Consider the following 27208-nt stretch of genomic DNA (forward strand, 5'->3'; position numbering starts at 1 on the left):
TCAATCCTCTTCGATAGTTTCATCAGCAACTCTAAGGGCTGCTTCAGCTGCTAGCCGTGCAACCTGTTGTTGATGTGCTTCTCTCGTAGCTAGGTTCACATCCTTTTCGTTGCTCACCATTGTATTTTGAGTCGAAGTCTGACCCAAGCCAATAAGCTTGCATTGCCACCTAGTCTATCGAGTGTTCACCTAGTATTTTATGTTTCCATGCTCCGGAAGTATTACGGTGATCCGTCTCAGGTTTTGGACTTCAGCACGATTCAGTTAGATAGAGATTTGACGTATGATGTAAAGCCATGGCCATTTTGGATAGGCAAGTTCTAAAGTTGAGATCAAAGAATATAACTTCAGTGAATGTTTAGTGGAGAGGTCAGCCCGTCGAGGAGGTTGATGAGCGTAAAACCAGTGTATAAAACTTAGGCTCGCTAGTCAAAGATAGTATAGTGTTAAATCGTCTCCACATGGATTGGGTTAAATACCGCTCAAAGAAATCTTCAGCTTAACACTATATAGGAAAATCAACCTTTGAATTTGAGTTATTGAATAATTAAGAATAAAAACTAAGATTGACAATTTTGAATGAATAATGGGAAATTAGTAACTAAGTAGCAACGATTGAATATCAAGGTGAGAAACAAGGGTTTTAACAAGATAATTGATCAACTATTACTGTGAGAAACTCTGTGTTATGTTCACTCTTAACTTCTATTGACTCTTCCGAATTCAACAGATGATTAGGCTATCTTGAGGATTCAAATTCTTCTTCCGAATGAATTCGAGTGCGCTAAACAACCTAATGATATGTACTGAGAAAATATGCAATAATATGTTGAACGAATGATCTTACAAAGAACATCTCTCGACTACTATTCTAACTTGGGTCAATTAATAACTCTGTTAGTTCTTCCGATTACCTATGAGAGTCATGAAATCAACCCAACAAGATAACACAATGCAAATTGCAACAACACTTCTCTTTCGATTAAAGTAAAATCACAACTAGCCTTGCAATTCAATTAATAACCCATTCAACAAATTCGGGCAATTAACACAAAGCAAACCCAAAATAATAGTCAAATCACAATATCTATCAATTACCATAAGAAAGATTACTCCATAGTGGAGAAGTTGTTCATCACAAGAGTATTAGGAGAACAAGAAAATATTTCAATTCCCAAAATCAAACAAACTTCTGCATTGAATGAATTGGATGAAGTAATTAGAGTCTCAGTTGTTTCCTTGCCTTCTTCTCTCCAAAAGTTGCTCCAAAATCCGAGATGCCTTGTTTTAAGACGAGCTAGGCTTCATATAGGTCAAAAAGGCCGCCTCCAAAATTACAAAAATAGGCCTAGGTCATGGACGTGCGCGGAAATTGACCGCGCACCTATGGCAGAGTTCTGAGTCACTTGCGCGCTCAAGTGCGCGTTGGGGGTTGATCGTGCACGGCCGCGCACCTGGGATTTCCTCTTGCTAAACTCTTTTCCTCCCACTAAGTGCACTATTCGTCCAGTAATCCCCTCTGCGTCACCTGCATTGAAAGACAACATATTAGATCCAAATCAGACCAAATCTCTATCCTTATCTACTGAGATTCAGAGTTTTCTTGGCTTGGCCGGATATTATTGTCACTTCGTGGAGGTTTCTCGTCCATTGATGCACCTTTGACTAGATTGACCCAGAAGGGTGCCCCACTCATGTGGTCTGATGAGTGTGAGGAGAGCTTTCAGAAGCTCAAGAATACCTTGACCACAACTCCAATTCTAGTTTTGCCTTCAATATCGGGTTCATATATAGTGAATTATGATACTTCACGGATTGGTATTGGGCGTGTCTTGATGTAGGAGGGTAGAGTGATTGCTTATGCTTCACGCCAGTTGAGAAGAGCTACTCTGTTCATGATTTAGAGTGTTATTGTCCATGCATTAAAGATTTGGAGGCATTACCTCTATGGCATGTTTTGTGAGGTATTTACAGATCATCAGAGTCTACAACACTTGTTCAAGAAAAATGATCTAAACTTGATGCAACGGAGATGGTTGGAGCTATTAAAAGACTATGATATTACTATTTTATATCATCTCGAGAAGGCCAATGTGGTGGCCGATGCCTTGAGTAGAAAGGCAATGAGTATGGGTAGCCTTGCATATATTCCTGTTTGTGAGAGACCGCTTACATCAGATGTTCAATCCTTTGCCAATCAATTTGTGAGGTTAGATGTTTCAGAGCCTAGTCGAGTTCTAGCTTGCGTGGTTTCTCGGTCTTCTTTATATGATTGTATCAGAGAGCGTCAGTATGACGACCCCTATTTGCTTGTCCTTAAAGACACGATTCGGCACGGTAATGCCAAGGAGGTTTCTATTGGAGATAATGGGGTGCTGCGGATGCATGGTCGTATTTGTGTGCCAATTGGGGATGGGTTACATGAGTTGATTCTTAAAGAGGCCCACAGTTCGCGGTATTCCATTCATCCCGGTGCCGCAAAGATGTATCAGTATTTGAGGCATCACCATTGGTGGAAAAAAATGAAGAAAGATATAGTGAAGTATGTGGCTCGGTGCTTGAACTGTCAGTAGGTGAAGTACGAGCATCAGAGGTCGGGCGGTTTGCTTCAGAGGCTTTAGATTCCTGAGTGGAAATGGGAGTGTATCACCATGGAATTCATTGTTGGACTCCCTCGGACTTTAATGAATTTTGATGCTATTTGGGTAATTGTGGACCGGTTGACTAAGTTCGCACATTTCATTTCACTGGTGACTACCTATTCTTCAGAAAAGTTGGCTGATATCTATATCCGCAAGATTGTTCGCCTTCACGGTGTGCCGATGTCCATTATTTCTGATCGGGGCACGCAATTCATATCTTAGTTTTGGAGAGCAGTGCAGCGAGAGTTAGGCACACTGGTTGAGTTGAGTACACCATTTCACCCTTAGATGGAAGGGCAGTCCGAGCGCACCATTCCGATATTGAAAGATATGCTACGCGCTTGTGTTATGGATTTCAGGGGTTCTTAGGATCAATTTCTACCGCCTGCAGAGTTTGCCTACAACAACAACTACCAATCGAGTATTCAGATAGCTCCGTATAAGGCCTTATATGGGAGGTGATATCGGTCTCCGGTTGGTTAGTTTGAATCGGGTGAGGCTAGGCTATTGGGTACCGACTTGGTTCAGGATGCTTTGGATAAGGTCAAGTTGATTCAGGATCGGCTTCGCACAGCACAGTCTAGACAAAAGAGTTACGCCGATCAGAAGGTCCGTGATGTTGCCTATATGGAGGGACAGAAGGTATTACTCAGAGTTTCACCCATGAAGGGTGTTATGAGGTTCGGGAAAAAGGGCAAGTTGAGCCCTCGGTATATTAGCCCTTTTGAGGTGCTTGAGAGGACTGGAGGGGTGGCCTCCAAGCTTGCATTGGCACCTAGTCAATCGAGTGTTCACCTAGTGTTTCATGTTTCCATGCTCCGGAAGTATTACTGTGATCCGTCTCATGCTTTGGACTTCAACACGGTTCAGTTAGATGGAGATTTGACTTATGATGTGTAGCCGGTGGCTATTTTGGATGGGTACGTTCTAAAGTTGAGATCAAAGAATATAACTTCAGTGAATATTCAGTTGAGAGGTCAACAAGTCATGGAGGCTGACGAGCGCAAAACCAATGTATAAAACTTAGGCTCGCTAGTCAAAGATAGTATAGTATTAAATCGTCTCCACAAGGATTGGGTTAAATACTGCTCAAAGAAATCTTCACCTTAACACAATTCAGGAAAATCAACCTTTGAATTTGAGTTATTAACTAATTAAGAATAAAAACTAAGATTCTCAATTGTGAATGAATAATGGAAAATTAGTAACTAAGTAGTAACAATTGAATATCAAGGCGAGAAACAAGGGTTTTGACAAGATAAGTGATCAACTATTACTGTGGGCAACTATGTGTTATGTTCACTCTTAACTTTTATTGACTCTTCCGAATTCAACAGATGATTAGGCTATCCTGATGATTCAAATTCATCTTCCGAATGAATTCGAGTGCGCTAAACAACCTAATGATATGTGCTGAGAAAATATGCAACAATATGTTGAACGTATGATCTTACAAAGAACGTCTCTCAACTATTCTTCTAACTTGGGTCAATTAATAACTCTGTTAGCTCTTCCGATTACCTATGAGAGTGGTGAAATCAACCCAACAAGATAACACAATGCAAATTGAAGCAACACTTCTCTTTCGATTAAAGTAAAACCATAATTAGCCTTGCAATTCAATTAATAACTCATTCAACAAATTCGGGCAATTAACACAAAGCAAACCCAGAAGATTAGTCAAATCAAAATATCTATCAATAACCCTAATAAAGATTACTCCATAGTGGAGAAGTTGTTCATCACAAGGGTATTAGGAGAACAAGAAAATATTACAATTCCCAAAATCAAACAAACTTCTGTATTGAATGAATTCGATGAAGTAATTAGAGTCTCAGTTGTTTCCTTGCTTTCTTCTCTCCAAAAGTTGCTCCAAAATCTGAGATTCCTTGTTTTGAGACGATCTAGGCTTTATATAGGTCAAAAAGGCCACCTTCAAAATCACAAAAATAGGCCTGGGCCAAATTCCTGGAGGTGGACGTGCGCGGGAATTGACCGCGTACCTCTGGCAGAGTTCTGAGTCACTTGCGCACTCAAGTGCGCGTTGGGGGTTTATCGTGCACGGCCGCGCACCTGGGATGTCCTCTTGCTAAACTCTTTTTCCTCCCACTAAATGCATTATTCATCCATTGATCCCCTATGCGTCACCTGCATTGAAAGACAACATATTAGACCCAAATCAGACAAAATCTCTATCGAATCAGCCTATACAAAGATGCAAAGTGGGCATAAATAATAAGTAACTTTAAGCTCATCAGAGGCTACTTGGGAGACCAAGCAGGAGATGTGAAGCTGCTATCCACACATATTTGAGACTCCAAACATGATTCTAGACCCGTTTGAGGACGAACATTTATTTAAGAGGGGAAGAATGTAACGACCCGACCGGTCGTTTTCAGTATTGTAGCCCCATTTTCCCATTTATTGCTTATTCTATGTTCATATGTAGTTATGTGACTTGCCGAGGTAGTTCGTTTGGTTCTGGGGATGTTTTGGAATGAATTGAGAGTTGGTTTGAAAGGTTTCGGCATCGATTGTAAAAGTTGGAAATCCATTAGTTTCAATAGGCTTGAATTGGGGTGCGATTCATGTTTTTGATGTTGTTTGATGTGATTTGAGGCTTCGACTAAGTTCGTATGATATTTTAGGATGGGTTGGTATGTTTGGATGGAGTCCCGGGAGCCTCAGGTGTGATTTGTGTTGAAATCGGATTGAATTTTGGACTTATGAATGTTTTGCTATGATTAGTTCTTGTGCAACCACACCTGTGAGGAATTGGCCGCAGGTGCGGAGCCGCAGAAGTGGCCAAAGGGTCACAGAAGCGGATCTGAGTGAAGTTGGGGCGTTGCGCAGGTGCGAGGAAGATTCCGCACCTGCGAGCTCGTAGATGCGGGAGGTTGGTTGTAGAAGCGGAATACACGAGTGGCAGGAGTATCCACAGAAGGAGAGACTTGGTCACATGACGTATGGAGGCCTTAAGGGAACCACAAAAGCAAAATTTTAGCCGCATCTGCGTGACCGCAGAAGCGATTAAGTGAACCGCAGGTGCGAGATTCTTAGACAGAAGTTTATAAACGAGGGTTTGAGCCTTTTCTTCATTTTGTACTTTGAAAACTCGGTTTGGGGCGATTTTTGCGAGGGGTTTCACTAGATTTAAAGAGGTGAGCAACTTTTGATTATTTTTATTCATTAATATTGAATACCCATTGGTTTTTCACCTATATTATATATTTTTGAGGTAAAATTTGGGGGATTGGAGAGTAAGACTTTGGGATTTGACGTTTGATTTGTGGTCGAAATTGGATGATTTTGGTATGGTTGGACTCGTTATCAAATGGGTGTTCGGATTTTATATATTTTGTCGGGTTCCAAGGCATAGGCCTGAGGTTGACATTTTGGATTAACCTTTTAAATTTGGTCAAAGAACTTTGCTTTATCGTATGGTATCGATTCCTATAGCTTGTATTGATTATAATAAGTTGTTTGTGACTAGATTCGAGTTGTTCGGAGGCCGTTTCATGAGGCAAGGGTTTGTCGGAGCATTAAGCTACGTACTTTGAGGTAAGTAACACTTCTAAACTTGGTGCTAAGGGTATAAATCCCTAGAATACGTTTTATATGGTTGGTGTTGGGATGGTGCACATACTAGGTGATCTGCGCGTGGGCGTGCATCGTGGTAATTATGACTCAGTTGATTCTTTGGTATTGTATAGTTATCTAGTCTTGTTTCTATCCGTGTTATTCCTACGTGTTAGAGTAATTAAGGTATGATTCATGTTAGAAATTATGTTTAGGTTATGTGCTTATTCTGTTGGGACCCACTAAAATCATTTCTACTGTTGATTTATTTGCTTAAGTTGCCATTATATACTCAGTCATATTCATTCATTTGCATATCATATCTTAGTCTCTGTTATCATTCACTATTACATCATGTTATCATTGTTTGGGCTGAGTGATATGAGATATGTGAGCCCGTGAGACTGGAGAGATTGATGATTGAGTTGGGGCCTAAGAGCCATATTGTGAGTGATATTATTATTATTATTATTATTATTATTATTATTATTATTATTATTATTATTATTATTATTATTATTATTATTATTATTATTATTATTATTATTATTATTATTATTATTATTATTATTATTATTATTATTATTATTATTATTATTATTATTATTATTATTATTATTATTATTATTATTATTATTATTATTATTATTATTATTATTATTATTATTATTATTATTATTATTATTATTATTATTATTATTATTATTATTATTATTATTATTATTATTATTATTATTATTATTATTATTATTATTATTATTATTATTATTATTATTATTATTATTATTATTATTATTATTATTATTATTATTATTATTATTATTATTATTATTATTATTATTATTATTATTATTATTATTATTATTATTATTATTATTATTATTATTATTATTATTATTATTATTATTATTATTATTATTATTATTATTATTATTATTATCAATGTCATACCTAACATTTGATATGAATATTTGACATGTAGGCATATAAATGTAACATTCCTTATGCTAGCTGTACTTGGTACATTTCATCAGTGTTGAGCTTAAATCGTCGAACTTGAAAGCATGATTAAATTTCTACACTATGTACGAGTTGAATATGGAAGTGTTTTTTGGTATTACAATCATTATCTTGTTATATCTGCATTGTCATTATTTTTATTCGGACTGTATCTCTTAGCTCGTCGTTACTTTCAGCCCAAAGTTAGTCCTATTACTTATTGAGTACATTGGGTCGGTTGTACTCATACTACACTCTGCACTTCGTGTGCAGATCCAGGTACATATGGACGCGGTGATTGGTAGATCTGGTGTTAGTACCTGCTCGGAGACTTCGAGGTAGCTGCTATGACGCCCACAAACCTTGACTCCACTTCCTTTCATTTTCATTTCAGTAGTGTTCTACTTTCTCAGACAGTTGTATTAGAGTTTTAGACTATGTTGACATTCGTAGCTCATTTACTCGGTGACACCGGGATTTTTGTGATTTGTTGTTGTTGAGTTTCAGTCGTATTTATCAGTTATCTATGAGATTTTCCACTGTTAAACTTGTTAAAAATCATGTTTTAAAATCAAATGCATAGTTATCATGTGATTGTCGGCTTGCCTAGTATTGTGATAGGCGTCATCACGACAAGTTGAGATTTGGGTCGTGACACCGGGGCTAGGCTATTGATAGATATAAGAAGTAGGATTAAGATTAAGAGAAGAGACCAACGAGGGTTGTGGTGGAGCATTAAGATATTTCTTCATTCTTAAACAAAGGTTTCAGGTTCGAGCTATGGATATAGAATCACATTTGTTAGGAAGCGCTTCATCTTCCAATATGAAACTTTTTAGGCCGAATACGAATTTAATTGGGTATCAATGTGAGTACCGAAAATCGAATAAGAAACCAAAAACAATTAAAAGAAGAGAAGCTCTACTCATATTCAGCTGCAGGAAAAAGGAACAAATATTCCTCTGTTAAGTATGAATTACTAACCTAACAGATTATGGTCATTAACTTTCTACAATTATTTGTACCATCGATATAGTTAAAAAAGTTCTTTAAACTTTAGGTGTATATAACTTAAAAAGTCAAACATAAACTAATTATATCGTGTTGATCAAGGCGAGACAAAGGGAGAAAAACTCAATGAGTTGTTTAATCATTGATGACCATATAATACACCTTTCTTAGCTAGAGTGCCATCTTAATTTAAACTTTCTCCATTCATCAAATAATATAAAGGGTACTGGAGGAAAGAAGAGCTTTGAAATTACCATTGTGTCACTTTGAACATTTTCAAAACTCTTTTCCTTTTTTCCAATTTTCGACAGAGAGTTGGATTTTTGAATTAAAAAAAAGGCGTGACAGGGAGGATAACTTCTTGGAGATGTTTAAGTGATTGTCATTAATCACAATAGCCGTTCATCATCTTATCCAACAAACGAGATAGCTTCAGATTCTACCATTTCGCTCTCTCATATTTCTCGTGTTTTTTTTCATGATATATGTTACATATATTAGGACTCATTTGTGCTTATCTATTGTTAGATGATACGATACTCTTATCTTATCTATCAGATAATGATAGACATAATATTGTTAGATGTTACATTTCTTAAAAGAGATGTACTTATTCGAGAAAAGGTCCAAAATAGTCCTTTACGTTTAGGATATGAATTAAAAAAACGCGTGTATCTCGTAAAAAATCCCATTTTTTGTCTCCCTTCCCCACAGGAACCCCTCCCCCTTTCTTCTTCCTCAGACCACCCTCCCCCATCTTCTTCCCCAAATAAATTTTTTGAAAGAACATAAAATTTTAGATCTAAAATTGAGCGATTTTTGTTGGTTTATTGTCTAAATATTATGAAAACTATTTATTTGTGATATATTAAAAAGTTTAAACAATAGTAATGAAGGTTTGGTAAAAAAGTCTAGATTCCACCATTGTTGGGGTATCAAAAAAATTTGTAAATTCAATTAGGTCTTGTTGATTATTGGGTTGATGAACTCAATTTGTTACTCGATTATTTTCGGCTAGCTGTTTAGATAGTGTGGTTGAATTTTGGTGTTGTTGGAAACTTTCTCACAAACAACTTTGATGGCAGCAACAATGGTGCTTAAGATAGAAAAAGGGAAGATGAAGAAGATGAGTTTTAATTGTAATTTCTAATATATATTTTTTCCTTTTTAAGGTCAATGACACGTGTCATGACCCTATTTGGGCGTGACTTTCACGTTATTTGAAAAATTGCTCAAGTACAAAAGTGGTGTGTCTTAGACACACTTCTGAAAGGTTGAGTATGTAAAAGATTTTGTGTGAACGAGAGGTGTGTACATGGGATTTTGCTGCAAGGTTGATGGGTAAACTATATATCTAAAAATTAATGATAAGTTATGCAATTATGGTTTTGATGATTTGTCAAACTTTATTGAGGAATTAGATAGGAACTTGATACAATCAATTCCTTAGCGCCTATTGAGACATTCTTAGTTGTCTGACCAAACTCTCAAGAAACCAGATAACGAAACAGATAAGGGAACAAATAGGATCTGTTCCTCAGCTGTCGTACAATCAACTTTACAACTGTAAAAACTGTTTCACTGTACCGATTGGCAGCAGTGCAGCGGCACAACCGCTGCTGCTAGAGGCCAAACCAAAAGTTGTAATGTCCGTACTCTTCACACATGCTCTCTCATATATAAACAACATTATATAAGGTTTGACTTAACACTTGATAATCTGAAAAACCGATCATCTCAAGTGCCAGCCGCCACTGTTTTCTCTAGGTGCACTCAAGAACAAAGCCGCTACAAACCAAGGACCAGATCCCAATACTGAAGATGTCTTAAGTCCTTAATTTGTCGTGTCTTTCTATTTTGTTCTTTACTTGTAGTCCTAAACGACTTTCTAGAAATATTTTGTAGGACATCATTCAATCATTATTGTTTTGGTTGCTTGACTAGAGTTAGTCAAGAGTGTTGCTTTGTAATAGAGTTACTGCAAATTGCTTAAAATAGAAATATTGTCTAGGGTGAGAAATTAAGAGTTTAATATCTAGATTGCAATAGGTTGTAATCTGAAGTTTGCTCAGTTTAGTGGAGTTAAAATCGTACTGAGATAGATCATGATTTTTAATTCTTTGAGCAGAGAAGTTTTCACATAAATATCACGTGTTCTTTACTATAGTGTTTGAGGTACCCTTAGTTTCAATCAATTAACTTTTAAATTATTTGACTGACATGCACACACATCAAGTGTACTCCAAATCTCTAAATGAGTATATTTGTTATGACATGTATACCGATATGTCCTTTCGGGCCAACCCTCGGGGAGATTATCTGATAAAAATGACATATGCCGTTTCAATTTTTTTAAAATAAGAATTCTCTGAACTTATTGCAACTCATTATAGATACGCAATCATGTTAAGTAAATTAAAGATATTTTCAAACATTCCCTTATCTGTCGCCTACCTATCGATCTCATCATGTCTAGGACTTATAATGGTGCCTTCTTCTGCTGATAAGAGAGAGGATTAATATTCAATTATACAATTGAATCTTGAGAAACGTCTATAAGAATGATACACTATAAATAATTGTGTCATCCAACTTGATTTTCAACCATTTACCAGGTCATCACCTTAAATAATTCACCCTAAATAACTCTATGAACTTCTCAAAGGCTAAGGTAAAATAACATAGATAATAGTTTCTGTCTCCATCTCCTTAGCATACCCAGAATAATCCTAATAATAGCATTAAAGACTGATCAGGGCTTGTTTTAATAGCAAACTATCTGCCACTCTGCCATTTGACCTTGGAACTTGCTAGTTGTTGGAGATCTGTGCATCTGCATTTAAGTAAGGAAAATACGTGAGAAAGAGGACTAATTTGTCTAATAATTGCTCTATGAAAATGTTAAATATTATTTGAAAGGTAGGGAAGGAGTGACCTTTTCTACAATACACCGCGTAGTTTATTTGACTGCAAGTAAACCACCCATTTTTTCTGCATGCGGCTATTAGTGCTTATTAGCCTCTTTTTCTACTACTTGCCTTTTGTGTTTATAAGTTTTAGTAATTGATGTTCTTTTCTCTGTAGAAATGGAGATGATCTTTGGCGATTAATTAATATGAACGGTTCTTTTGACTTATTATCAAGTCACGTTCAATTCACATATGTTGTATAGGTAATATCCCATTTTTAAGATTACAAACTCCATTTTACTACAGGGTTGCATATAAAAATCTTTTGAATAACTTCATAATATCAAAAAAATTATTTATATTGTTAGCATACATAAAAGTTAAACTCTTTCTTTTGTTATATACTATCTCTTTTCCTGCCTTGTTGGATTCACTTGCCGACTGGTTGGATATACTTCGAAGAGGACAAGATGAAAAATCCACATTACAAAATAAATATGTTAATCGGGCCGGACTGGCCCGTTCACAGCCCGATTCGACCCGATTCAGCCCGAACCAGCTCAGTACTGTAGAGGGTGGGGACGGACTGGAGAGGGTTGGACGGAGGGCCGGGCTAGAACGAACACATTTTGGTAACCGGTGCACCGGAACCCGATTAGCCCAGTTACCCGTTACCGGGCTTTTACCGGACTGCAGCCCGGTCCAGCCCGGTTAGCATTACAATTTTTTTTTTAAAAAAATTCTGGACCATTGCCAACAGTCAAATTCAAAAATGATCGTTGGGCAACGGCCATTATTTGCTAAAATGATCATTTCGGCCTACCCCCTAAGAAAATAGCCCCCCACCCCTAATAATTGATAAATTATAATTTTAACCTTTTAAAACTATAAATAACCCCTCTTCTTCTTCATTTTTTTCTCACAATTTACTTTCTTACTACTTTAATTCTCTCTTTTTCTCTTGATAATATTGATTATTGCTCTTAAATTCTCAATTACTTATTATTTCAAGTTTCATCAAATATTTACTTTAGTCACTACAAAATTATAATTATCAAATATCAAGTATTCAAGTGAAGTGTGGTATCAAGTATCAGTCTATCAATTGAAGTTTGATATCAAATTTAGTGCGGCAACCGGAATCCCGGTACACTCGTTCCATCTCTTTTTCTTCTTTGGTGTATATTTTTATTTTATTATTTAGAATTATTAATTTAATTTCTTAATTTAATTTACATAATGGATATATTTAGAGCAGCCAATTCCCCCTATTTAACTAATTGGTACTATTTTAAACCCTTCTATCAAAATGGCCACTTGTCGCCAATTAATCATTGCTTTATATGTTTATATGGATATTAGACCAACTGAAACTCCTGATATTGACACTTGTATTTCTGATCTACACAAATATTTACAAACTTTATATAATTATTATGCTAACATTGTTGATGCTTCTGCTGCTGTAGATGCAAATATTCCTTCAAGTTCAGTTTCAACATCTGGGACCGGTACTTTGGAGGATAATGATGGTGTTGAAAATTATTTGATTTGGTCTACACTAGGAGAGCATCAACAAACTAGTAGCAGGAATATTGATGAACTCCAATTCTACTTGCAAAAGTTACCAGAGCTCCGCACAAAGGAATTTCTACCGCTGGGTTGGTGGAGGAGCAACTCAAATCAATTTCCTGTTCTTTCGGCCATGGATCAAGATGTGCTAAATGTGCCAATTTTAACAGTCGCATCAGAGAGCGCATTTAGCCAAGCAAGGCAGCAACTAGAAGATACCCTTCATTCATTGGGCAACAACGTTTTGGAAATTCTAGTATGCTTCAGAGATTGGATAAGATCAGAATAGCGAAATCAAGGGCGTGAAGAGGTAGATGAAGCAGAGGACCAAGAAATTGGAGATATAATGGTTTATGGTTCCGATTCAAGTAATGTCGGAAACCAAGAACCTCATGTTGACATGGATAAACTTACAAAATGATGCAAAGCATGTGATGTACTCTTTCTTATTTTTTATAATTATTATAAACTTTTAATTTGCAAGTTCAAAAATAAAAAAATTAAAATAGAACTTACAAATTAATTTGAAGTATTATTTATTATTCAATAAAAATATAAAACGAAAGCCTTCGGAGTTTGATCCTTACATATTGCCTATTGGTCTTACTAAATAATTTTTTGTAGCCACTTACTTTCAAATTTTAATTTTAAAATTCAAATTTCAAATTTAAAACTTTAAATTTCAAAGTTTAAAGTTTAATTCTAAGCCTTAAAAGTTTGCAAACACTTAACTATCAATAACATTGAATAAGAAAAATAAAATATACTTAAAAAAAAAATAATCCAGCCCGGTCCGGACCCGTTAAGCCCGAAATCGGACGGGCCCACCAAATCCCGGACAATCCCAGCCCGCCAACAGCCTGGAACCCCAGCCCACTAACCATCCCAGAACAATAACCGGACGGACTATTTTTTTCCGTGTCCATCCCGGAACAACCCGCCCGATTAACACCTTTATTACAAAATGAACGGAGACAGATACTCCCACATTCGATGCATGAGGGTACTTAGTGATCTCTTAAAACCACATGAAAATACATAATGTTATATTTTGTGAGCTCCTTCGCCTAGCGGAAACCTCCGCTTTTCGGCTGTAATCCCGTGCTTTACCAACGCATTCAATGGATTCCACCATGAACCGGGAGCGGGCGAAGACATGTAGCTTCCATTTTCGGGGTACACAGTCACGTGCTGAGCAAAGAGGTATATATCACACTCATTCACAAGCGCAAGGTGCGGCATCCGCCTGAACGGGGAGAGGATTTTCCTAAAACAAAGATAGGCACTGAACTTATATCACACGTTTGTTACACAAATAGACGGCCTGATTTAATGTCTACTTTATTTTCTAACCGGTATATATAGATTATACATACATTATATATATATATATATATAGGTTACATGAATTATACATATAATATACATTCGACGGCTATCTTTAGGTTAAGAGATTAGTCGGATGGTTATTTGAATTAATTCTTCATTTTAAAAAAATTAAAGTATCCCATCTATTTGTTTTAGGTCTGCAACAATCATATCGTCTTCCATATCTTTTGGACTTCGGTGACACAACTAAATTAATGGCTTACCCCAGCTAATAAAGCAAACTTTTCTTTTCCTTTTTTAGTTTTTTACAAATGCTAGCACACGATTCTTACGAGATAAAACATGATCAATATGGATGAGTTATTTATACTATATTAAAGACACGAAAGTCCTTAACGAAATGCCGTTCGCCTTTTTTATCCTTTAAAATTAGAGTTCTTACCAGACAAAATAGTCATTTAATAATTTTTTCCTAATCTTTAGGATATTAAAAACAATAAATTGTGGTTACTAAATTTTTCCTTATTTGAATTAGGTAAAAAGTCCTAAATTTAGCACTTTAAAATCAAATAAGATTTTACTTTATAAGAATTCCTTTTTTTATTTAAAGTATGTTATAACAAACTATATTTACAGCTAATCATCCTATTAGGGCTTTGGAGTTAATTACGATATTAGTCAACAAAAACTTTGTCGATAGTATGGTTTTATTTTACTAAGCATTCTTAGACAGGAACTATGACATATTTGTGGTTATTATATCTTTAAGAGTCAATTTTCTTATCTTTTACTTTGTGGTGCATTCATAATTCTTGGTTGATTGTTGCTTCAATTTGAAAAAAAAAAGTCTTGTTTTGGATTTTGTTTTTTGCTCTTTTTACTTTGTCATATCAACAGTTTGATATGTTTGTTTGCTTATTAGTGTTTTTCATCTCTTTTTATGTTCTTAATTTGGTATTGTCTAATTCTTGTGCTTTCTTTCTTCCAATTTTAGGTTGCAGTATCATGTATTAGAAGCTTTTGGACCTAAAACAACAAAGTATATTGAAGTAACACAACAATGAGTAAAATTTAGTTTATGTAAATTATTTACTTATGTGAATTGTGTGAAATAGCTATAACTCTTTATTCTAATTCCTGCGCAAACAAGAAAATTTTAAATATTTAATTCAATCTACTATTTATCATGATTTAGTGATTTGAATTGATGTTCTTATGAAAAGATTTTAAAAACAAGCATTCTTAAGTAAAAATATTTATTTATTTTAGCTGGTTAAAATTTATTTACGTAAGTCGGATAAGAGATGACAGTTGTACTGGCAAATATTCATAAACTGGTCCACGAAATTGTAACGATCCAACCGGTCGTTTTGAGTATTATAACCCCGTTCCCCAATTTACTGCTCAATTTATGCCTTGCAATTGATTTATGACTTATCGGGTTAGTTGGTTCGGGTCCGGAAGGATTTCGGAGTTAAATGAGACACTTAGTCTCATAATTGAAAACTTAAGTTGAAAAAGTTGACCGGATATTGACTTATGTGTAAACGACCTCGGAATTTAATTATGATGATCCCAATAGTTTCGTATGATAATTCTGGACTTAGGAGCGTGTCCGAAAAATTATTTGGAGGTCCGTAGTGGAAGTAGATTTCAAATGCCGAAAGTTAAATTTTTGGAAAATTTGATCGGGGGGTTGACTTTTTGATATCGAGGTCGGAATCCAATTCTGGAAATTGGAATAGCTCTGCTATGTCATTTATGACTTGTGTGCAAAATTTGAAGTCATTCCGAATTGATTTGATGTATTTCGGCACAAGATATAAAATTTGAAAGTTCAAAGTTCATTAGGCTTGAATTGAGGTGTGATTCGTGATTTTAGCGTTGTTTGATTTGATTCGAGGCTTCGACTAAGTTCGTATGATGTTTTAGGACTTGTTGGTATATTTGGTTGAGGTCCCGAGGGGCTCGGGGTGAGTTTCAGGGTGGTTTCGGACCATTTCTAGGCCATTTTTAATTGTTGATTTCTACCTATAGAGGTGTGCATCGCGATCGCGAACATTTGGTCGTGTTCGCGAAGAGCAAACAACAGTTTGGGCCTTGTGAATCGTGATCGCGGAAGCTCTTTCGCGATCGCATAGAACAAATCTCTGTTGCACTGACCGGACTTTGGAAGCTTATATCTCGCAATCTATAAGGAATTTGGAGATGATCCAAAAATAAAAGTTGTAGCCCTTGATGTCTAGTTTTCAGAAGAGTAAACCATCTATGGTTTGGAGTTGTGTACATAATGTTATGATGGATACAATATAGATTATCTGGAAAGCGTTTGGAAATCTCCGTTGCACAGGGCTAATTTTGGAAGCTTATATCTAGAAATCTATAAGGAATTGGTAGATGAGCAACAAATGAATGTTATAGCCCTTAGTGTCTAGTTTTCAGAAAGTTAAACTATTTATAATTTGAAGTTTTGTACCAAATGTTATGACCATTATACTAGAGGCTGTCTGGAAAAGTTGGGGGAGTTTGTTCTTCGCGATCGCGAAGACAAATTTTGGGGCTGAAATTTTTTTTGCTTCGCGATCGCGAAGAGTAAGTGCCTGGACAGAAGATATATTTTGAGGTTTCGGCCATTTTAACACATTTGGAGCTATGGAGCTCGGATTGAAGCGATGTTTGAGGCGATTTTCACCATATGGATTAGGGTAAGTGTTCTATATCCGAAAGTGATTATACTTCATGATTCTATGGTTATATTCATCATTCATTTCGGATTTAAATGGAAGAAAATCAATATTTTTGCAAAATCTTCCAAAACCGAAAATTTAAGATTTGGAGGTCGAGTTGTTATCGGAATTTGATAAAATTGGTATGGTTGAACTCGTATCGGAATGTGTGTTTGGATTTTATAACTTTTGTTGGGTTCCGGGACGTGGGTCCCACAAGCAATTTTTGAGCTAAATTTCGAATTTTTATAAAAAATTAGTATTTTCTTATGGAATTAATTCCAATAAATTTTATTGACTAAATCAAATTAATTGTGGCTAGATTCGAGGCGTTTGGAGGCCAATTCATAAGGCAAGGGAATAGCGGAGTAAATAATTACACGATTTGAGGTAAGTAACACTTTTAAACTTGGTTCTGAGGGTATGAATCCCCGAATTTGGTATGATATGAATTGTTTGGAGGTGACACATACGATAGGTGACGAACATGTAGACGTGCACCACAGAAAGTATGTCTTGAATAAATCCTATGAAGTAGTAAAATTAAAGAATCATGTTATTATCTGAACATGTGGCACGTGTTAGAGGAATTAAGATGAGGCTAGTAATAAAGATCATGTTTAGGCTATATGCCGATATTTTAGAACCCATGGGGTCGTGATGCTATTGAATTAATTGTTCTAGAATATACATTTCACACTCAGTAATAATTGTCCATTGTGAGGATATTTATGGGATTGAGCTGCGCAACGCAGCAGGCCATTTGGTTTTATATATGTTATTATTAAATGGATCGGGGCAGCCCGCGTGCAGCAGGCCAGAATGGATTTATACATTATTATTGTTCTGGATCGGGGCTGCCCGCCTGCAACATGCCTTATTGGCTTTACTATTTTATAGATCGGGGTTGCCCGCCTACAGCAAGCCTTATTGGCTTTATTATTATACGGATCGGGACTGCCCGCCTGCAGTAGGCCATATTGGCTTTATATCACGCTTGGGCTGAAGGAGCCCCTCCGAGAGTCTGCACACACCCCCAGTGAGCGAGGTCGACTTATAGCGCTTGGGCTGAAGGAGCCCCTCCGGAGTCTGTACACCCCCAGTGAGCGTAGATAATTTTATATATTCGGGATAGATTTCCTAGGGCATGGACTTGCCTTACTTACTGCTTAAATATATGTTTGGGATGGATTTTTCCCAGGGCATGGACTTGCCTTATTATATTGTAATGAATTTACCTGGACATGGATCTTGTCCGTATCATTTGCATTTGGGGATAAATTACCCCGGGGCTGGATTGGCCTTATACGGTACTGAATAACTGGCTGTCAGTCGATGTGTATATATATACAGGTTGGAACACCCCGGGGCTGGACTCGCCATAAACTGTACCGAGTGACTGAATAATTGGTGACCAGTATCTACATGAGGTCTTGCTATTGATATGTCATATTCCTTATATCATGCAGTATTGATCTATTTCACTTATACTGAGTTTATCAGTTGAACTTGAAAGCATGCCTACATTTCTGTACCATTATTTTTACTGAACTGTACCTGCGGAGCTCATCATTTCTTTCAGCCCAGATGTTAGTCTTGTTACTTATTGAGTTAATTGTACTCATACTACACTCTGCACCTCGTGTGCAGATCCAGGTGCTTTCGGATATGGAGATTGTTAGATTTCAGAGTACTATATGTTGGAGACTATCAAGGTAACTGCTTGGCGTCCGCTGACCTTGTCTCTCTTTCCTTCATTTATTGTAATGTTCTATACTTTCAGGCAGTGGTTTTTATTAGTCAAACATTGTATTCACATTAGATGCTCATGTACTTAGTGACACCGGATTTTGTGAGTGATATATTTGAATTTTTGAGATTTCTTCCGCTGAATTTAATTATTTTGTTTTCAAATTTAAAATAAATGATTGTTTATTGGGATTTTTGGAGTGCCTAGTATTGGGATAGGCGCCATCACAACATGTGAGATTTTGGGTCGTGACAAGTTGGTATCAAAGCTTTAGGTGACATAGGTCTCACGAGTCATGAGCAGGTTTAGTAGAGTCTTGCGGATCGGTACAGAGACGTCTGTACTTATCTTCGAGAGGCTGCCTGTCATGACACGAAATTCTCACCTTCGGACCGTGATGGCGCCTAATATTTCACTTGCTAGGCAAGCCAACGTTAGAATAATATTATTCATTTTTAAAATAATTTTTAAATTTATTAATAAGAAAGAACAATTGCAGAAGTAAAGTCTAAAATATAGTGAATAATCCATAAAAATAACAGTGTCTAAATACCATCCTAGAATTGGTGTCACAAGTGCACGAGCTTCTAGAATAAATACAATTAAAGGTCTGAATAAAATAAAGCTGTCTAGAGAAAGTCTCCTCCGAGTAGCTAAAATCTGAGCAAGTCTATGGCACGCCATTGGGACCAACTCCGAAATCTGCACAAGAAGTGCAGAGTGTAGTATCAGTACAACCGACCCCATGTACCGGTAAGTGTTGAGCCTAACCTCGACGAAGTAGTGACGAGGCTAAGGCGGGTCACATACATTACCTGTACGCAATATTAGTAACAACAATAATAATAAAAATAAATCAAGTAACTCATTTATAATAATTGAAGCCAACTCAGCAGTCATAACCAATTATCATTTCCATCAACTCTGTTGCAGCGTGCAACCCACTCTCACAATATATTCATATTCAATTCTGTTGCAGCGTGCAATCCGCTCTCACAATATATTCACATACGGTTCTGTTGCAGCGTGCAATCCGCTCTCAGAATATATTCACATTCGGTTCTGTTGCGGCATGCAACCCGCTACTCCAATATATTTATTTTAATCAAATCTGTTGCGACGTGCAACCCGATCCCCCAATATATATATGTATGTCGACTTTTAAATAAGTCTGTTGCGGCGTGCAACCCGATCCTCCAATATGGACTTTTAATAAGTCTGTTGCGGCGTGCAACCCGATCCTCCAATATGGACTTTTTAATAAGTCTGTTGCGGCGTGCAACTCGATCCTCCAATATATTCATTATAATCAATTCTGTTACGGCGTGCAACCCGATCCTCCAACATATTTATTTTCCAATTCTTATAGAAGAAATTTCCCCAATAAATGCAACGATTAATATAAAATTTTAAGACAATAAGCATACAATAATTATGATTTAATTATAAAACAAACAAAGGCAAATAGCAAATTATTATGGAAATCAGAGAGAAAATATGCAGTTTAATATTTAATATGCTAAATGTCAAATAACAATTAAGGCACATAATTCAAATAACATGTAATAATTAATGCATGAATTCAAGAATTAATATTTGACAAAGAATAGGAGAGAAACAATTATTATAATAATTAATTCGTGATTTAAAATAATTTATAATTTTTCAAGTAAGCAGGCAAACAATTAATTTGACGACGTATAGACACTCGTCACCTCTCCTATACATCGTTCACATGCAATTCACATAACAAATAATTTAAGGGTTCTATTCCCTCAAGTCAAGGTTAACCACGACACTTACCTCGCTTTGCAAATTCCAATCAATTACTCAACCACAACTTTTCCTTTTAAATTTGTCTCTGAAAGCTTCAAATCTATTCACAAACAATTCAATATACTCAATACGAATCATAGGAATTAATTCCATATGAATTTACTAATTTTCCGGATAAAATCCAAAATTCATTAAAATATTCGGCAGTGGGACTCACGTGTCAAATCTCGGAAAAACTTACGAAATCCGAACACTCATTCCGAGACGAGTCCAACCATACAAAAATTATCCAATTCCGATATCAAATTGACCTTCAAATCTTAAATTTTCGTTTTTGGAAGAATATATAAAAATCGAATTTTTCTTCCATAAATTCATGGATTCATGATATAAATAAGTATGAAATCAAGAAACATAATCATTATAGGATAAGGAATACCTACCCCAATATTTTCCCGTAAAAATTGCCCAAAAATTGCCTCTTGAGGTTTAGGGTTCGAAAAATTGAAGAATGAATGAAAAATCCTGTCTAAGTCCAAAGTTATCAGCTGCGGATGTCGCATTTGCGACCTGAGCTTCGCAATTGCGAAGCTCGCTAATGCGAAGGGGTCATCGCAAATGCGAGAACCTACACATTTGCGTTGCCTTCGCAAATGCGAAGAGTATGTCGCATTTGCGACAATTGACCCTTCGCAATTGCAAAGATAAACTCGCAATTGCGAGAACTGCTTGCCTAGGCTTTCTTCGCAATTGCGATAAAAACCTCGCAATTGCCATACCTGCTTGGTTCGCATTTGCGATGCCTGATCTCGCAATTGCGAGATCAGAGGCCTACAACAGGTTCGATTATACCAGCAAAATTTTCTAAGTTCAAAAACATCCCGTGGCCTATCCGAAACTCACCCGAGCCCGAGCCCTCGGGGCTCCAAACCAAACATGCACGCTAGTCTTAAAACATCATACGAACTTGCTCGTGAGATCAAATCACAAAAATAACATCTAAAATTATGGATTTAGCACCAAAACTCATGAATTCCTCAAGAACATTTCAAAACTACTATCTTCTCAACCGGACGTCCAAATCACGTCAAATCAACTCCGATTTCTACCAAATTTCACAGACATGACTTATATATTATATTAAACTTGTACCGGGCTCCAAAACCAAAATATGGGCCCGATACCAACGAGATCAAACATTAATCAATTTCTTTAAATTCATAGATTTTCAGTCTTACAATTTTCATCAAAAATTCATTTTTGGAGCTAGGGACCTCGAATTCGATTCCGGGCATATGCCCAAGTCCCATATTTTACTACGGACCTTCCGGGAACGTCGAAAAATGGACCCGAGTCTGTTTACTGAAAACGTTGACCAAAGTCAACTAAAAATTAATTTTAAATTCCAAAAATTATTACTTCATAAATTTCCACATAAAGGCTTTCCAGATTTATGCCCGAACTGCGCACACAAATCGAGGTGAATAAAAATAAGGTTTTTAAGGCTAACGGGCCGAGAATAGAGTCTTAATTCATAAGATGACCCTTTGGGTCAACACAATCTCCATCTCTAAAACAACCGTTCGTCCTCGAACGGATATAGAAAAGTACATGAACTGGCGAACAAGTGGGAATATCTAATCCGCATGTCCGACTCGGACTCCCAAGTAGCTGCCTCAACAGGCTGACCTCTCCACTGCACTCGAACTGAAGGGTAATTCTTTGACCTCAACTGATGAACTTGCCGGTCTAGAATGGCTACCGGCTCCTCCTCATAAGTCAAATCTTTGTCCAATTGGACAGAGCTGAAATCTAACACGTGGGACGGGTCACCATGATATTTCCGGAGCATAAACACATGGAACACTGGATGAACCGCTGATAAACTAGGTGGTAATGCAAGCCTGTAGGCTACTTCACCCACCCTTTCAAGAATTTCAAAGGGTCCGATATACCTAGGGCTCAACTTGTCCTTCTTTCCGAACCTCATTACACCTTTCATAGGTAAAGCCCGGAGCAATATTCTTTCTCCAACCATGAATACAATATCACGAACTTTACGGTCGGTATAACTCTTTTGCCTAGACTGAGCTGTGCGAAGTCGGTCCTGAATAATCTTGACCTTATCCAAGGCATCCTGTACCAAATCGGTACCAACAACCGAGCCTCTCCCGGTTCAAACCAACCAACTGGTGATCGGCATCGCCTTCCGTATAATGCCTCATATGGAACCATCTGAATCCTCGACTGGTAGCTATTATTATAAGCAAACTCTGCAAGTGGCAAGAAATGATCCCAAGAACCTCCAAAGTCTATAACACAAGCGTGAAGCATATCTTCTAATATTTGAATAGTGCGCTCTGACTGTCCATCTGTCTGTGGATGAAATGCTGTACTCAACTCCACCCGCGTACCTAACTTACGTTGTACAGCCCTCCAGAAATATGAGGTAAACTGCATACCTCGATCTGAAATAATAGACACGGGCACCCCGTGAAGGCGGACAATCTCACAAATGTAAATTTCAGCTAACCTCTCTGAAGAATAGGTAACTGCCACTGGAATGAAATGTGCTGACTTGGTCAACCTGTCCATAATGACCCAAACTGCGTCAAATGTTCTCTAAGTCCGTGGGAGTCCAACAACAAAATCCATTGTGATACGCTTCCATTTCCATTCAGGAATTTCTAACTTCTGAAGCAAACCACCAGGTCTCTGATGCTCGTACTTAACTTGCTGACAATTCAGACACCGAGCTACATATGCAACTATATCCATTTTCATTCTCCTCCACCAATAATATTGCCGCAAATCTTGATACACTTTGGCGGTAGCTGGATGAATAGAATACTTGGAACTGTGTGCTTATTCAAGAATTAATTCACGAAGCCCATCCACATTAGGCACACAAATATGACCCTGCATTCGCAGAACCCCATCTTCCCCCACAGCAACTTGTTTGGCATCACCGTGCCGCACCGTGTCCTTAAGGACAAATAAATGAGGATCATCATACTGCCTTTCTCTGATGCGCTCATTTAAAGAAGACCGAACGACTGTGCAAGCTAGAACCCGACTGGGTTCTGAAACATCTAACCTCACAAACTGATAAGCCAAAGTCTGAACATCTATAACTAATGGCCTCTCACCAACCAGAATATACGCAAGACTGCCCATACTCACAACCTTTCTACTCAAAGCATCGGCCACCACATTGGCCTTTCCGGGGTGATACAAAATGGTGATATCATAGTCTTTCAACAACTCCAACCATCTTCTCTGCCTCAAATTAAGATCTTTTTGTTTGAATAGATACTGAAGGCTATGATGATTAGTAAATACCTCACACAAGACACCGTAGAGGTAATGCCTCCAAATCTTCAGCGCATGAACAATGGCTGTCAATTCTAAGTCATGAACAGGATAATGCTTCTCGTGAACTTTCAACTGCCGCGACGCATATGCAATTACCTTTTCATCTTGCTTTAATACTGCACCAAGCCCAATCTGAGATGCGTCACAATATACCGTATACGATCCTTAACCTGTGGGTAATACCAACACTGGCGCCGTAGTCAAAGCGGTCTTGAGCTTTTGAAAGCTCAACTCATACTCGTCTGATCATCTGAATTGGACGCCCTTCTGAGTTAGTCTGGTCAGTGTGCTTGCTATAGATGAAAACCCTTCCACGAACCGACAATAATAACCTGCTAAACCCAGGAAACTCCGGATCTCTGTAACTGAAGTAGGTCTAGGCCAATTCTGAACAACCTCAATCTTCTTAGGATCCACCTTTATGCCTTCTACCAATACAACATGCCCCCAAAAGGCAACCGAGTCTAACCAAAACTCACATTTTGAAAACTTGGCATATAATTGATTATTCTTCAAGGTGTGAAGCGCACTTCGAAGATGCTGCTCATGTTCCTCTAGACTGCTGGAGTAAATCAAGATATCATCAATGAATACAACCACAAAAGAATCCAAATAAGACTTGAACACCCGACTCGTCAAATCCATAAATGTTGCTGGGGTATTTGTCAACCCAAATAACATCACTAGGAATTCGTAATGCCCATACCCAGTTCGAAAAGCTGTTTTAAGGACATCGGATGCCCTAATTTTCAACTGATGGTAACTAGACCTCAAATCAATCTTCGAAAATACCTTGGCACCCTGAAGCCGATCAAATAAGTCATCAATTCTTGGCAGCGGATATTTGTTTTAGATAGTGGCCTTGTTCAACTACCGATAATCTATACACATCAGTGTAGAGCCATCTTTCTTCCTTACAAATAATACTGGTGCACCCCAGGGCGAGACACTGGGTCTAATGAATCCCTGATCAAGCAAGTCTTGTAACTGCTCTTTCAATTCTTTCAACTCCGGCGGGGCCATACGGTATGGTAGAATAGAAATGGGCTGAGTGCCCGGAGCCAAATCTATACAGAAGTCAATATCTCTATCGGGTGGCATCCCCGGCAAATCTGTAGGAAATACTTCTGAAAATTCACGAACAACTGGTACTGAGTCCATAGAAGGAGCATCCACACTAGGATCGCGAATATAATCCAAATAGGCTAGACACCCTTTCTCTACCATACGCCGAGCTTTCATATAAGAAATAACCCTGCTGGCAGAATGACCAGGAGTTCCTTTCCAATCTAACCGAGGTAACCTTGGCATAGCTAGGGTCACTGTCTTGGCATGACAATCCAATAAGCATGATAAGGGGACAACCAATCCATACCCAAGATGACATCAAAATCTACCATATCAAGAAGTAGAAGATCCACACTAGTCTTAAGATTACCAATAGTAACCACACACAAACGATAGAATGATCTACTACAACAGAGTCTCCCACCGGTGTAGATACAAAAACAGAAGCACTCAGAGAATCACAAGGCACAACCAAATATGATGCAAAATAGGAGGACACATAGGAATAAGTAGATCCTGGATCAAATAGAGCTGAAGCATCTCTATGGAAAACTGGAATAATACCCGTGATCACAGCATCAGATGACTCGGCCTCAGGCCTAGCTGGAAAAGCATAAAATCGGGGCTAGGCCCCACCACTCTGAACTGCGTCTCTGGGACGGCCTCTAAGTTGCTGGACTCTACCTCTAACGGTATGAACTCCACCTCTAATGGCCTCACCTCCACCTCTAATAGCCTGACCTCCCCCTCTAGCTGCCTGACCCCTACCTCTAGCTGGCTGAGCAGACGGTGAAGCAACCAGTGCCTGTATGATGGCACGAGAATCTTGTCGAGATCTATTACTCACCAATCTAGGGCAATACCTCATGATGTGACCAATGTTTCCATACTCATAACACCCATCCTGATGTCGTGGCTGCTGAAGCTGAAGCTGACCCAGATGGGCCGGATAACCACTGTAGTAACTCTGGAGTGGTGGTGCACTGATAGGAGCTGAATGTGCACTAAATGTTGGCTGCCCAGAGTAAGGCATAATAGGACCGTGACTCCCTGAAGCACCGGGAGATACATGAAGTTCTGAATGAAATGGTCTGGGAGGATGACCCCTACCAAAATTACCTCTACCTCCAGACGAGGCACCACTGAAACCACCGAACTGACGAGGCCTCTTATCGGACCTCTGCCCTCTCTCCTGTGCAAGAACCATCTCGATCCTCCTTGCGACAGTAGCGGCCGCCTGAAATGAAATCTCACTTCTGATCTCCTTGGCCATCTGAAGTCTGATAGGGTGAGTGAGTCCCTCAATAAACCTCCTCACTCTCTCTCCCTCTGTAGGTAGTAAAAGGAGAGCATGACAGGCCATATCCACAAAACGGGACTCATACTGAGTGACAGTCATACTGCCTTGCTGTACATGCTTAAATTGCTTGCGGAATTCCTCTCTCTGTGTGATAGGGAAGAACCTTTCCAGAAATAGCTGAGAGAACTGCTCCCATGTAAGTGCAAGCGATCCGACTAGTCGGGTCTGTGTATAATCTCTTCACCACCTCTTGGCAAAACCCGTCATCTGAAATACAGCAAAATCAAACCCATTGGTCTTAACTATACGCATGTTCCGCAGCACCTCATGGCAATGTTCAATATAATCTTGTGGGTCCTCAGAAGGTGTACCACTGAAGTGAACTGGAAAGAGCTTGATAAACTTATCCAATCTCAATAAGTCCTCAAAAGACATGGCGGGCCTATCACCTATCTGTGCCGCAACAACTGGCTGAACTACCCCAACTGGCGGGGCTGCTAGAGCCTGATTCTGGGGAGCCATCTGCTCCGGAGCGGAAGTAGTGGGAGTTTGTTCTCCTACCCCAGCATGTGAAATGGCTGGTGCCATTGGAAATGTACCATTCTTGGCCACGCCCTCCATAAGACTCACCAAACGGACTAGAGCATCCTGAAGCACTGGAGTAGCTATGAATCCTTCCGGAACCTGAACTGGTCTAGCTGGTACATTCTGAACTGGAACCTCCTCCTGAAAGTCCACCTGAGATTCTACAACAGGTGCAACTGCTCGAGCTCCGGACTGAGCTCTACCTCGGCCTCTACCTCGGCCTCTAGCATGACCTCGACCTCGACCTCTACCCCTGGCCATAGTTTCCACCGGGGGTTCTGGTCCCTGTCCATCGGTAGAGGTATTACGTGTTCTCACCATCTGCGAGAGAATAAGATTAGAATGGTTCAATCATCGATGATAGAATAAAATCGCACGACAGAATAAGAAAGAAGTGATATTGTTCCTAAACTTCATAGCCTCTGAGAGATAAGTATAGACGTCTCCGTATCGATCCTTCAGATTCTACTAAGCTTGCTCGTGACTCGTGAGACCTATGTAACCTAGTACTCTGATACCAACTGTCACGACCCGAAATTCCCACCTTCGGACCGTGATGGCGCCTAACATTTCACTTGCTAGGCAAA

At 38.2% G+C, this 27208-nt stretch overlaps 1 pseudogene; it reads right to left on the minus strand.

Annotated features, from left to right (window-relative positions):
• Nucleotides 1–26232, minus strand: LOC142175894 (uncharacterized; annotated as a pseudogene).
• Nucleotides 26233–27208: the final 976 nt, after the last annotated feature.

Source organism: Nicotiana tabacum, chromosome 22, assembly GCF_000715075.1.
Source record: "Nicotiana tabacum cultivar K326 chromosome 22, ASM71507v2, whole genome shotgun sequence".
Lineage (NCBI taxonomy): Eukaryota > Viridiplantae > Streptophyta > Magnoliopsida > Solanales > Solanaceae > Nicotiana > Nicotiana tabacum.